The sequence below is a fragment of the Cheilinus undulatus genome, linkage group 4 (assembly GCF_018320785.1).
Source record: "Cheilinus undulatus linkage group 4, ASM1832078v1, whole genome shotgun sequence".
Classification (NCBI taxonomy): domain Eukaryota; kingdom Metazoa; phylum Chordata; class Actinopteri; order Labriformes; family Labridae; genus Cheilinus; species Cheilinus undulatus.
The window spans coordinates 34,697,201-34,710,102 of NC_054868.1; positions in this window are offsets into that span (position 1 = coordinate 34,697,201).

A 12,902-nucleotide genomic window follows, 5' to 3' on the forward strand; every position below is an offset into this window, starting at 1 on the left:
GGCTGTTATCCCCGTGCAAGGAGTTCAAGGAGGAGCTGAATGAGCTGCTGCACTTGTTGGGGAGACAGGGTGGTTGTGGTTGCAGCAGTGGTGGTGGTGGCTCCTGCAGCAGTGGTGGTGGTGGTGGCAGCTGTGGTGGTGGTGGTTGTGGCAGTGGTGGTCGTCTCCAAGTATAACAAAGATTCATTGTCAAATTACAGCAGAAAGGTTTCTCAAACAGTCACAGGAATTGACACTTAAATGAGTTTTGATGTTTATTAGTTAAGGACAGAGACGACACTCACCTCATCAGAACCAGAGCCAGAGTTGGAGTTAGAGCCAGATCTAGACCGAGCAAAACGTCTGCGCCCCATGTCCTGTGGAAAATCCACAAGATCAAGACTTCATTACCGTCATTTTCAATAATCATTGTGGAGAGAACAAAAATGTAAACCAGTGTTAACAGTGAGAATGAGACTTACAGGACGAGCCAGAGTCAGGCTCAGAAGACATCCAAGAACAAGAGCTACCTTCAGCATGGTTACAGAGATCACACCTGTCCAATGGGAAATCAAGAAGTTTAAACTGATCAGTAAAGTCATTGTTCCCCAAAACTCACACAGAACATAGAGTGAAAAACATTCAGATATTCACCTTCAAGTCTTCACACCTTCAGCAGACTGTGTTACAGACGATTGGAGGAGGTTGTTGTAGTGTTGCTCTGAATGTGGAGTCTCTTTTATATACAGTTACAGGGTTAAGAAATAGCAATTATTAGGACATGTTTCTAATTTATTATGTAACAATGGGAAACAGGAACAAATGGAAATTGTTGGAGACACACCTGGATAGGATGAAGTGAGCAGATTTTAATATTTCATAACAGGGTTAACGTTCTGTTGACAAATGGGCATGTCTTAAACTCTAAATCTTTTTTTAATAATAGATTTTGTTAAACATCTTGAAACTCTCCTGATCGGCGCATTCACACCATGAGAAAAATACGCCATGGTTATTCATTTTTCATGAAGGTGTTTATATATTCCTTTTTCTGCTGAGTGTTTAACAGATATCTAGTTAGATAGAAGACAGTCTTAAAACAGCCTTCTCCTTACAGTGTTCAAATGCTTTTTGAAAGTGCTATGTCTAAACATCTGCTTCACACAAAGGCTGTCATATTCAAACAAAACAGTTTTCTGCACTGCTGACAATTCATTTCTTTGACCCTGATAGTGTACTCACAGTAAAATCATCACCACAAGTGTTTTTTATATTTGGCTTTTGTTGTTTAATATTTCATAATGTGGCTTCCACACCACTGCGTCTCCCCACTCTCACTGCCCTGGTTCATCATAAATGTTAATGGACTTGAGCTTGTATAGCACTTTTCTAGTTGTCTGACTACCCATTCACACCCTTTCACTCCAATCACTCCACATTCACACACTGATGGCCTTGGTTGCTATGGAGAATTGGCCATCAGTAGTAGCTAATCCCAGGCATTCATACCTGTTTACATGACACTAACGAGGCAGTGGGAAAGAAGTGGGGTTAAGTGTATTGACAAAGGACACTTTAAAGATGTGACTGCAGAAGCTGGGGATCAAAGCCACAGCGTCGGATTACAAAACAACCATCTCTAACTACTGAACCACTGTAAAAAGTATTAACCAATCACATTCTCATGCCTCTGTTGCAGCAATAGTGGTAAAGAGTTGCCTAAGTACAACCCCAGTTCTGAAAAGTTAGCCTACAATGATGTAAAAATTTTGAAAAAAGAAAGAGAAAAACAGAATGCAATGATTTGCACATCTCACAACCCAATATTTTATTGACAATAGAACATAAACAATATATTAGCTGTTGGGACATTTGCCATTCCATGAAAAAATATCAGTTCATTTTTAATTTGATGGCAGCAACAGGTCTGAAAAATAGTAGTGGCCAGGCAACAATGGGTAAAACGTGGTATTAAAAATAGCTGGAGCAGCAATTTCAAACTAATTTGGTGAATTGGAAATAGGTTAGTGACATATATGGGTATAAAAGGAACATTTCAGATAGGCAGAGTCTCTCTGAAATGTTGAAAAGTAAATATAGGCAGAGATTCACAAAACTGTGAAAAACAAAAATTGTGGAACAATTTTAGAAAAATGTTCCTCAATGTAAAATTTCAAAGATTTTGATCTTCAGGTGGCACTGAGTCAAAAACAGTCATGATTCTGTGGTGTTAATCACTGGATCGGCTCAGAAACACTCCAGATAATCATTGTCTGTGCGCACAAGTTGGCCGTGCCATCCATAAATGCAAGTTAGAGCTGTATCATGCAAAGAAGAAGACATATGTGAACACAATCCTGAAATGCTGCCATCTCTCCTTGGCCAAAGCTCATTTAAAGTGTACTGAGGCAAAATGGAAAACTGTTCTGTGGTCAAATTAGTCAAATTTAAAATCAATTTCAAAAACTATTAAGAGTCATATACTCATAAACATAACTATATGACCATATATAAACTTAAAACAAAAAGTAAGGAAATTTGTGTTTGGTACATTATTTCTTTGTTGTAACAATGCTTCTTGGCAACCAATTTTATACCGTTGGAAAGCCTGTTTATTACCCTTTTAAATGGTGCCACATTTGTAGGGATCATGCATTTGTGGGATGAGCAGCAGAGCTGAGTATGTAGGTTGCACCCATGAAAATGTCAAATCTCTGCCCATGCCAAACAGCTGATTCTGCCATTGACTCTTGTTTGGTGTTTGGTGGATTCGATGATTGAAGTTTGAAGAAACATGACATATTGACAATTTAACAATTTATTCATTTAACAAACTGGAGCCTCAGTAGTGTATTGAAGCACCATACACAGCCACAACAGCCTGGCTCCTCCTCCTCATACTGGTCACCAGCCTGGTCACACACTGCTGTGGGATGGCATCCCATTCTTCAACCAGCATTTGTCACAAGTCAGCCAACGTGGATGTGTTGGTCACTCTGGCACCAACAGCACACCCAAGCTGATCCCACAAGTGTTCAATGGAGTTAAGGTCAGGACTGCTGGCAGGCCATTCCATCCTCTCCACTCCCAAATTCTGGAGGTAGTCTCTGATAAACACCACTCTGTGGGGGCGAGTGTTGTCATCTTGGAGGATAGAGTTCTTGCTGACAGGGTGAGAAAACAGGTGCTGTCTTCTTGGGGCGCCCACTTCGCAGCCTGTCTCTGACATTCCCCATTTTATGGAACTTGGCCTTCAGTTTGGAGATGGTACTAGGGTTTACTCCAAACAATGCAGCAACTTGGTTTTGTGGAACACCAGCTTGAAGTTGCCCAGTCGACGGGCCCTACCCAGATCAGTCAAAAGTGGCATGCCGATTCTTGAAGCAGACATCTACTGACCACTGTAGCAGGGCCCATGCTCACAGGTGCTGCCAATCAGGTTCACAAGGGGGTACTAGAAGCTCAAAACAAGAGTCAATAGCAAAAGCAGAATCAGCTGTTTGGCACTGACAGAGAAGATTTGGCACATTTTTAATGGGTGCAACCTACATACTCAGCTCTGCTCCTCATCCCACAAATGCATGATCTTTACAAATGTGACATCATTTAAAAGGGTATTAAACAGGCTTCCCAACAGTTCGAGATTTATTACCAAGAAGCATTGTTACAACAAAGAAATAATGTACCAAACACAAATTTCCTTACTTTTTCTTTTAAGTTTATATATAATCATACGCTTCTTCTTGGGAAATCTCCATTGCCAATAATCTAAATAAACCCGATTTTAAACGCTGAATTTTCACTACAAACCTAAAGGTCAACATGATGAATAAATAAAACGGGTATTTGAAAAACAGTATACTATGCTCTTCTTCTGGTCTTTTGCAACACCCATGCAGCTTGAGGGAAATCAGTTTAGAATAAGTAGGGATCACAACATGATAAACTGGGATTAAGGCGGCCCTGGACAGCCATCCCAACAGCATGGCTTTACAGTCGAAGAGTCCAGGTGCTGAACAAGCCTGCCTGCAGTCCAGACCTTTCAGCAATAAAAAAAAAAAACACATTTGGTGCATCAATGAAAAGGAAGACCAAGGACTGTTGAGGCTTGAGCCTTGCTGTTCCAGCTGAGAAACAAGTGACTCCATCTTCCTGTCTTTCCTCATACAGTTATTTCAGTAACGCCTTTAAGGACATACAGGGTTTTTTATTTTCTCAGCTGTAGATGTCAAATATGTATCCAAAATATGTTTTCTTATCATTTCCATTACAACATCTTAGGGGTTACATCCAATCTGTACCAGGAATTAGCCTAAAATATACTTTCAAACACTTCTAAAAGTCACATTTCCAAAAAAGTTGGGATTTGCAAATCTTATTACATATAATTAATTGAATAGAGCACAAAGAAAAGATATTTAGTGTTCAAAACTTTGTTTTTTAGAAATACACATTCAATCTAAGTTTGAGGCCAGTAACACATTTCAAAAAAGCTGTGACAGGAGCAGTTTGGATGTTGACAGCTATTTTTAATTTTAGTCTAGTCTTTTGATTACATGTCTTTTAGTTTTAGTCACATTTTAGCCATTTCTACCCTTTTGAGTTTTAGTCTAGTTTTAGTCTGGTTTCAGTCCATAAAAAGTCCTCACATTTTAGTCTTTACTTTTAGTCCAAACATTTATTCTCTTGCATAAATGTGGTACCAAGTCTTGGTAGAGTGTTCTATGCACTCTGCCAGACCTGGGGTCCCTGCTTTCTACAGCTAAAGGGCAAAAGAGATACAGATGCATTGTTTTTGACATATTTACCCACAGGGGAGAAAGGTCATGGATTTTGAATGTCCGATGAAAACTATATTACATTTTAGTCTAGTTTTAGTCATCTTGATGAAAAACTAAACTTACTTTTTGTCAGTTTTAGTCTTCAAAGATCTACTTTTGGTTAGTCTAATTTTGTTTTTTTGTCATGGAAAAGGAGGCTGTTGATGAAACCTTTTAATCATAGCTTTAGTCGACAAACTTAACACTGAACAGGAACATGTTTCCTACTGTGTTTTATCAGCTTTGCTTCAAAAAGCACTCTGTATGCGTCCACAACATTCAGTAGACAACGCTGGAATATATGATTAAACCATGCAGTCATCTCCATCCAGAACTCTTAAATTATCTATGAATAAAACCCATAGTGCACCTGTCCATTACCAGTGACAATTCTATGGATACATCTATCACTTTGCCTGGATGCTACCATGACTTAGAATCATACTGCTGGTAAATGAATATATTGTACAGAATATTTTGTTGAATTCTGAGTGATAAATATTTAAGAAACAAAATAATAAGTATGATGCACCCACTGATACTTTGGCTGGATACCCGTTTTAGATTCTAACACGTGAGAGAGATCCAGCTGTTACAATATTTACAGTACTTCTTGGATGACTTTTAAATCTTTGATTGGCAGTTAAAAGTGATGTTTGTTTTTCTCTTAGGTGACAGCTTCTGTCTGCACTTGTGTTGCAATCTGGATTGAGTTACACTGAGAAGACCTTTAATGTTAAACCTGGTATTGACTATCAGATTATCCTCCTTTCATTTAAGGCTGTACAAAATCTCTCTCCTCCATACCCTTCTGATCTTCTACATATCTACATCATGCTCTCAAATCTTCCTTCTCAATGCTCCTGCTTGTTTAATAACAAGCCCCAAAACGTCTGGACATTGTGTAATAAATAAATCATATTAAAGTAAGCTGCAAATTATTTCCAGTCTATATTCAGTTGAATACAAAGACATGATACCTAATATTCAGACTGATTTTTTTTTTTTAAATACACACATGTTCTGCATTTGATGCACCATTCTCCAAAATAAGTGAAAAAGTTGGAGCAGGATCATGTCTACAAGTGTGTTACATCACCTATTCTTCTAAAAACACTATAAGTGGCCATGGATTGAAGACACTAATTGTTGAAGTATTAAAATTTGAATTATTTCTTATTCTTGTTTGGTGTGCATGACAAGTTGCTATGTAGTGAAGGGTTTTGGCTGTCATATTATGTTCTTCATAATGCAGCATATTATGGTAGACATGTCTGGGCTGCATGCAGGCTAGTCCACCTGCAGTCTTTTTTTCTGTGAAGCCATGCTGTTGTAACTCATGCAGAATGTGGTTTGGCATTGTCTTGCTGAAACAAGCATGGATGTTCCTGAAAGACTTCCTTTAGATGTGTTGCTCCAAATCCTGCATACCCTACTCAGCATCAATGGTGCCTTCAAAGAAGGGTAAGTTACCCAAACACTGGCTTTTGAACTTGATGGTGATCACAATCTGGATGGTCTTTTTCCCCATGAACCCAGAGAAACTGATGGCTATTATTATTTCAAAAAATAAAAATGATCATTTGAAATGGGGTCTCCTTGTACTACAACACACTTTTCTTAAGTCTTAACTTAGATGTGCAGATGTAACAACACACTGTGTTGGCTTAAAAGGGATTTCTGTGGGCCATTGTTATAGTATTGCCTTAATTCAACCCAGAAATTTCAAGCATTAGTGCAACATTCAACTGTTTCAGAACTTTATTGATATGACTTTTCATGTTCACATCATTTATAGCTTCTGAGACTTTCAACATTTTGTGCAAAATTTGGTCCATGTGTTCTTCAGAGTTTACACTTATCACACATTTTCCATCTCATTGAAGCACTTAAAACTCATTCATACAGTCACTTAAAACACTATATAGTATATTCCCAGCATATAAGGCTTTTTGAGTGTGATTCAAAAATTTTAAAACATGCCATATACTTTTTCACAGGTTGCCTTTCAAAGGTGGGTCAATTTTCATTTTCAAACTCACAAATCATTTTTTGTTTTAAACTTATTCTGAATTTGATGCCTGCAACATGTTCCAAGCAAATTGAGACGGGTGAAAGAACAGATGGGTAAATTGTTGAACTCTCAAAAGAAAAAAAAAAAAAACCCCAGTATATTCCACACGTAAGTAGGTCTATTGGTAACAGGTAGTGTACCATGATTTGGTGTAAAAGGAACATGTTATACCTAGAACCGCCATGCAGGGTAAATTTAGCCCATCAAGTATCATTTATTTCCCATTCAGTTTTACTTTCACACCAGTAGGTTAAAATTAGGCACTGCTATGGATTTTTTTTTTTTCTGTCTGTGGCTGCACTGTCTAATGCTAAGTCACAGACTAACCTTTAACACGGATAAAGGTCAAAAAAGAGAGAGGGCAAGATTCATTATTGTGAAATGTCAGTAAATATGTTTGAGGTTTTTGGCACTGTGCGTTCAGTCCTGGAAGGTCTTTGGATGAAAAGGATCATCATCTAACAGTGACAGATATTTTCTGTGGTTAATCAACTGTCTGTGGTTAAATAATTGTTCTTGATCAGCACTCTTTATTTTGAAACTCAATGCACTCTAATAATGGCTCAAAATGTATCCGGTGGCAGATTTGAGAGGGGTTTGGCAGCAGACCGTGGATCTCAGATCTACCACTACTGTGAGACACTGGTTCTGTCAGGATGGGACCAACATAATTTGCCAGTACAGTGTTTTATACATTTTTTTTAAATTCACATTAGTTATAAAAAAAATTGCAGTGAGCCTACATCCATGAAATTACCACACAGCAATTATTACAGACTAAGCAACATTTCATAATCAAAACAGACAAAACAATAAGAAAACGAATTTGTAATTGAATTAGACACATTTCAGAAGTAGTTACACAAACCATGGCTTACTTTAGGTTTGTTAGCTTTAGCTCAAGCAAATGTAACTTCTACACTAGCTTTGTAGTGAACGTTACCATTTAAGATAATGTAGGTACATTGGCTTTAGCAACATGAAGTTTAGCTTTTTTCCTGTAAACAGACTGATTTCTCAGCTTTACTAAACGGTCTGTAATTCGGTTTTGTAGGTCAGGTTTTTACTTTTAACTTTTTGTATCTCAACCCTTACCTTATCCCATACACTAACGCTCACTTAAAAATCTGATTGTATTTTAAAAGTTTGTACAGTGTGTATATCTGTAACGACAGAGGCAGTGTTTCACTATAGTGGTCTGCAAGGGTGGCATCTGAGATTTGTGGTCTGCAGCCAGACTGTCTTAGGGCAGTTGCAGGTCTATTGATTTCCCTGGTGGTGTTTGTGCAAACAGTAAACAGTGAATGAGAAATATGTTCATATTCATCATTGGAGAGTAAAATATTACAGATATCCCAATGAGTTTATTTCTTATTATATAATGCTTTTATCCTTTCAAAATAAAAACAAACCCTGCATTTCATGGACTAAGTTTTGAATAAAATCAAACTTTCAGACCACTCAGGTGTAGCATTACAGCACTTAAATGATAATAAATATACCAATAAAGAAAGATGCATGTGCTTCTTTTATTCACTTACCAAGACACTGTGCAGAATTATTAAAATTGCTTCAAAATGCATAACGGAGATACTCAAGTGTGTGATTAAAAAAAGTGATCAAATTCAATTATCAAAACTCTGCAACTGCTAACAATTTCAAACATGTAACCCTCCGAAAGTCCTGATCTAAAATAACTGGATCATTCTCAACAAGTTTAATTTTTGTCCTACATTAATTAGGTTGTAAATGTTGGTTGCAATATGATAAAAGTTATGTTTTAGTCAGCTGTACACAGAAGTGTTAGAAAAACACTGAAAATATCGAAGGTGTGAAAACTGTCCAGCTATCTGATATCTCTAAACTTCACACTTTTAGCAAAGTTTCATTATTATTCCCCCCCAAAAAAGATCCAAGGCAGGCTGCATTGCTTAATTTTATTTTTCGGATACAGAGTTGAAGTGATTTTAAACCATGTTTTCAATTAAAGTCAACTGATGAGTGAGAAAACACACAGTAGGAATCATGACAAACTAACACAAAGGAAACTTCTGTCACTGGTTTCCATTCTCTTCAGATTGCTGGTTGTTATAGCAGGAGCTGCATGAAGGAGTGGCTGGCTGTGACCCTTAACCTCTGAGCTGATCAATCAAATCTTGAAGAGACAGGGTGGTAGTGGCGCCTGCAGCAGGGGTGGTAGTAGCACCTGCAGTAGTGGTGGTGGTGGTTGTGGTTGTTGCCTGGGTGTTCTACAAAATCAAAAACCATAACGTGTCAAACAACAGAGGAGTTTCAGCAGGTTTACAGTAATTGATGCTCAGGTGATTTGAATGTTGAATTTTTGAATTTTAAAAGATAAAGACGTCACTCACCTCTCCAGAGCTAGAGCCAGAGTTAGAGCCAGAGTTAGAGCCAGAGTCAGAGTCACTGCGAGCAAAACGTTTGTGCTCTGTGTCCTGCAGAAAAGCCACAACTTTAGGACTTCACATCACCTTTTTTAACAAAATCTTATTTGGAATGAACATGTAAGTACACCGCTATTATTACTGAGACAGAAAACTTACAGGATGAGCCAGAGCCAGGCTCAGGAGGCATCCAAGAATAAGAGCTACCTTCAGCATGGTTACCGCGATCACACCTGTTGAATGGGAAAAAGTAACTTTTATCTGATCAGTACAGACACCTTATCTTCACCAAGACAATAATAACACAAATGGTTTGTTACCTTTAAGTCTTCTTGACTCAGCAGACAGTGTAGCAGATGGTTGGAGGAGGTTGTAGCTCTGAATGTGGAGCTCGTCTTTTATACGGTAACAGGAGAGGGTGTTATCTCAGTAGTAAATGGCATTGCTGGGGAATTTCATAAGGAAATGTTTCATGTCTTTTTTGTTAAGTAACAAATATGCAGGTGATGCCATGATCAGAGACACACCTGGGCAGGATGATCTCTGCGATATATTTCATGATTCATGTTAAAGAAAGTAAGCTCAACCACTAATCCTGCTTTTGCAAATATATATAACTTTTCATCACTAGGAGTCATATCTTAAATCTTCTTGTTGGGAAATCTTCCTTGCTATTAAAATACATTTTGGGGGCTTATCCAGCCTGTCAGCCTCATTTTCTCTACTGGAAAACGGTGGATTGCTCCCTTAAGGTGAGTGGTGAGTCTTTGCCTCAAGTGAAGGAAATCAAGTCTCTTGGGGTCTTGTTGATGAGTGAAGGTAGAATGGACCGTGTGATTGACAGGCGGATTGGTGCAGCATCAGCAGAACTGCAGACACTGCACTGGACCGTTGTAGTGGGAAGTTAGGGAAGTGAGCTGCAAGGCAAAGCTCTCAAGTTACCTGTAGATCTTAGTTCCAACCATCATCTACAGTCAAAACCAAGGGAATGAGATTGCATGTTCAAGCAGTCGAAATAAGATTCCTCAGGAGGGTGGCCAGCCGTAGATATAGGGCGAGGAGCTTGGACATCTGGAGGGATCTCAAAGTAGAGTCACTAGTCTTTTGCGTCAGAAGGGGCCTTTTGAGTAGGGTCAGGTTTCTGATTAGGATGTGTCCCCATGGGGGTCTTCCAGGTGCATCCAACTGGGAGACCCCTGTGTGGACCCAGAACTTGCTGGAGGGTCTATAAATCTCATCTGGCCTGGGAATGCCACTGAATCCCAAAGGAGCTAGAAAATGTTGCTGGGGAGAGAGATGTCTGGGTTGACTTAATTAGCCTGATGCCACTGTGACCTGGCCCTGGATATGAGGAAAAATGGATGGAGGGATGGATTATCCAGTTTCCAAAGACGCACAAAAAAGTGTCTTGTAATCATTGGGCATTCCCAACAGGAAGTGCATTATTTTGGCTCAAATGTTGAGATCTGTGTATTTTTGCTTATATCTAGGGGTAGTTCTAGGATTAACTCATGCAAAAGCGTCCATCCAATCAAGATACATTTTGGTGCTTGGCTGTCCATGATCACATCTAAGCCAAACTTTTATATGGAAGGTGAGGGTCCTGTCCTCAACACATTCATATTCAGATAGCGTCTTTTTGTCCTTATCTGTTTGACATAAGCATATCAGATTCACTTAATGGAGGCTATAGCAGCTCACCTTGATGTACAGAAAAACTGGTGTCTTTTCGTGAATGGACTCTCTAAAAATAACAAGTAAAGTCCAAACAAACCTAATCACATCTGCCTTAAAATTGGTTTGAAACATCCTAGATATGTCCCAATGCTATCTTTATAAACTGACAGAACACAAGGACGCAAGCCCAGCTTTCTTCTTTTGCTTATCTTCAGAAGCCAGTCTATCCTCCAACAGCAGCCTCCACTGTTTCCTGTCTTAATTTTATGCCACAGAGCAAATGATCTCACAACACTATTGTAAACAAATCACCTACAGTCCTGCACCAGCTTTCTCAATTCTGCAATATGATGGCACACCCTTTGCATCTTTACTCTGGCAACCTTTACTCTGGTTCCTTCTATTGGCATGTGTAGTGACATTCTACCATCACTTCATAACACAGGAGATTTATGACATTTTAGGATTTTATTGAAAATATGTAAATATTTATGATTTTCTTTATGGCACCATTTTTTAATTAGTCCATCCAAAAAGTCTTCTGAGCGGCATCAAGGACAATTGGAGCAATGGAGTGGTGTGCAAATAGATACGGACAGACAGATAGATGTGTCACCAGTTATAGAAGTAAGACATGGATTGTGGACTAAAGTTTGTATTTAGTGAAATTAATTCAGATTCATTAATATAAGAACTGCTTTCCATTCATCACTGCAGTCTGTGTTGCCAATTTCCTTCTGCCTCCAAAACATTCATACGTATGGGTCACAGCTTGCTTACAGGTGTACACATTTCTAACCTGACACGCCAGATGGATTTGTTTCACACATCCATGTGGAAAAGCTTCAATAGGAAACGTTTGAGAAAAGGCAGAGGATTTGAAAAAAAGCTTGGAGTGTGATTGGATGAATGTTCTGCCTGTCACATCTCTGCGGGCCATTCATAGCAACAAAACACGTGACGTAGCTGCTATCGAGCTGCGCATGCACAGCTACTGAGGAATAACGCGAAACATGGCGACTATAGACATATAAGTACTTGGCTTTTGTCGTTTTTGAAAAGAAAACAACTCAGTGCTGTTACTTGTTCTTCTTTTAACAAAGAAATGTTGTCAAGTTCTGATAAAACTGGCGCTTTAGCAGCATCCACTCTAATCTCTTCTGCCATAATTGCACCAGCCTCTTGTTGCTGTTTGTTAACGTCACGACTCTGCTGCACCTGAAAGTACTGCCCCTTGTCGCTGATTGGTCCTGTCACTTTCTAACCGGACCCAAACAGTTCAGATGGGAGCTTTGCAAGATGGATTCACCAGTGAAAAATAAGGAAACGGGCGTATCCATCTGCTTTGCAAGGTTAGCACATTTCACCATCAGATCTGTTTTTCACAGATCGCATATGTAGTGTGAGAAGTGGCGCACGACAACTCCAGGCCTACGTAATGTTTATAAATGAGACCTGTGAGTTGAGCATGCTTATTCAGGAGCAGCATAGTTTTTTTTCCAAAAGTGTGGAAACTTTTTGCAATATTCCAATCATTTCTAATCAGGGTTTTTTTTTTTTTTTTTTTTTTTTTTTTGCACTTGAAATTGGCTAGACAAACTGGTTTATGGCAATCCCATTACTAAATTGCATTTGCTTTTGAGTGCATTTAATTATTTTTATTTCACTGTCAAATGACTTTGGTGCAGTGGCAGTAGCGTTGTTGTAAGCCTTAGAAAGAATTTGTCTTAATCAAAATTCCCATATTGTATCAATAGTGCATTTAAAAAACTTTATATTTAACATATTTTATCAGCTGAAATAATTAAGAAACAAAGTCCATACAAACCCTCTCTGTGCTACATGGCCAGCTCCATCTTTTATGACATCAGGCTGTCTGCACCAGAAAATTCGCCCATCTGATGTCGACACACTTTGGACGATTGCCTCATGTGTTTTCTTACAGCT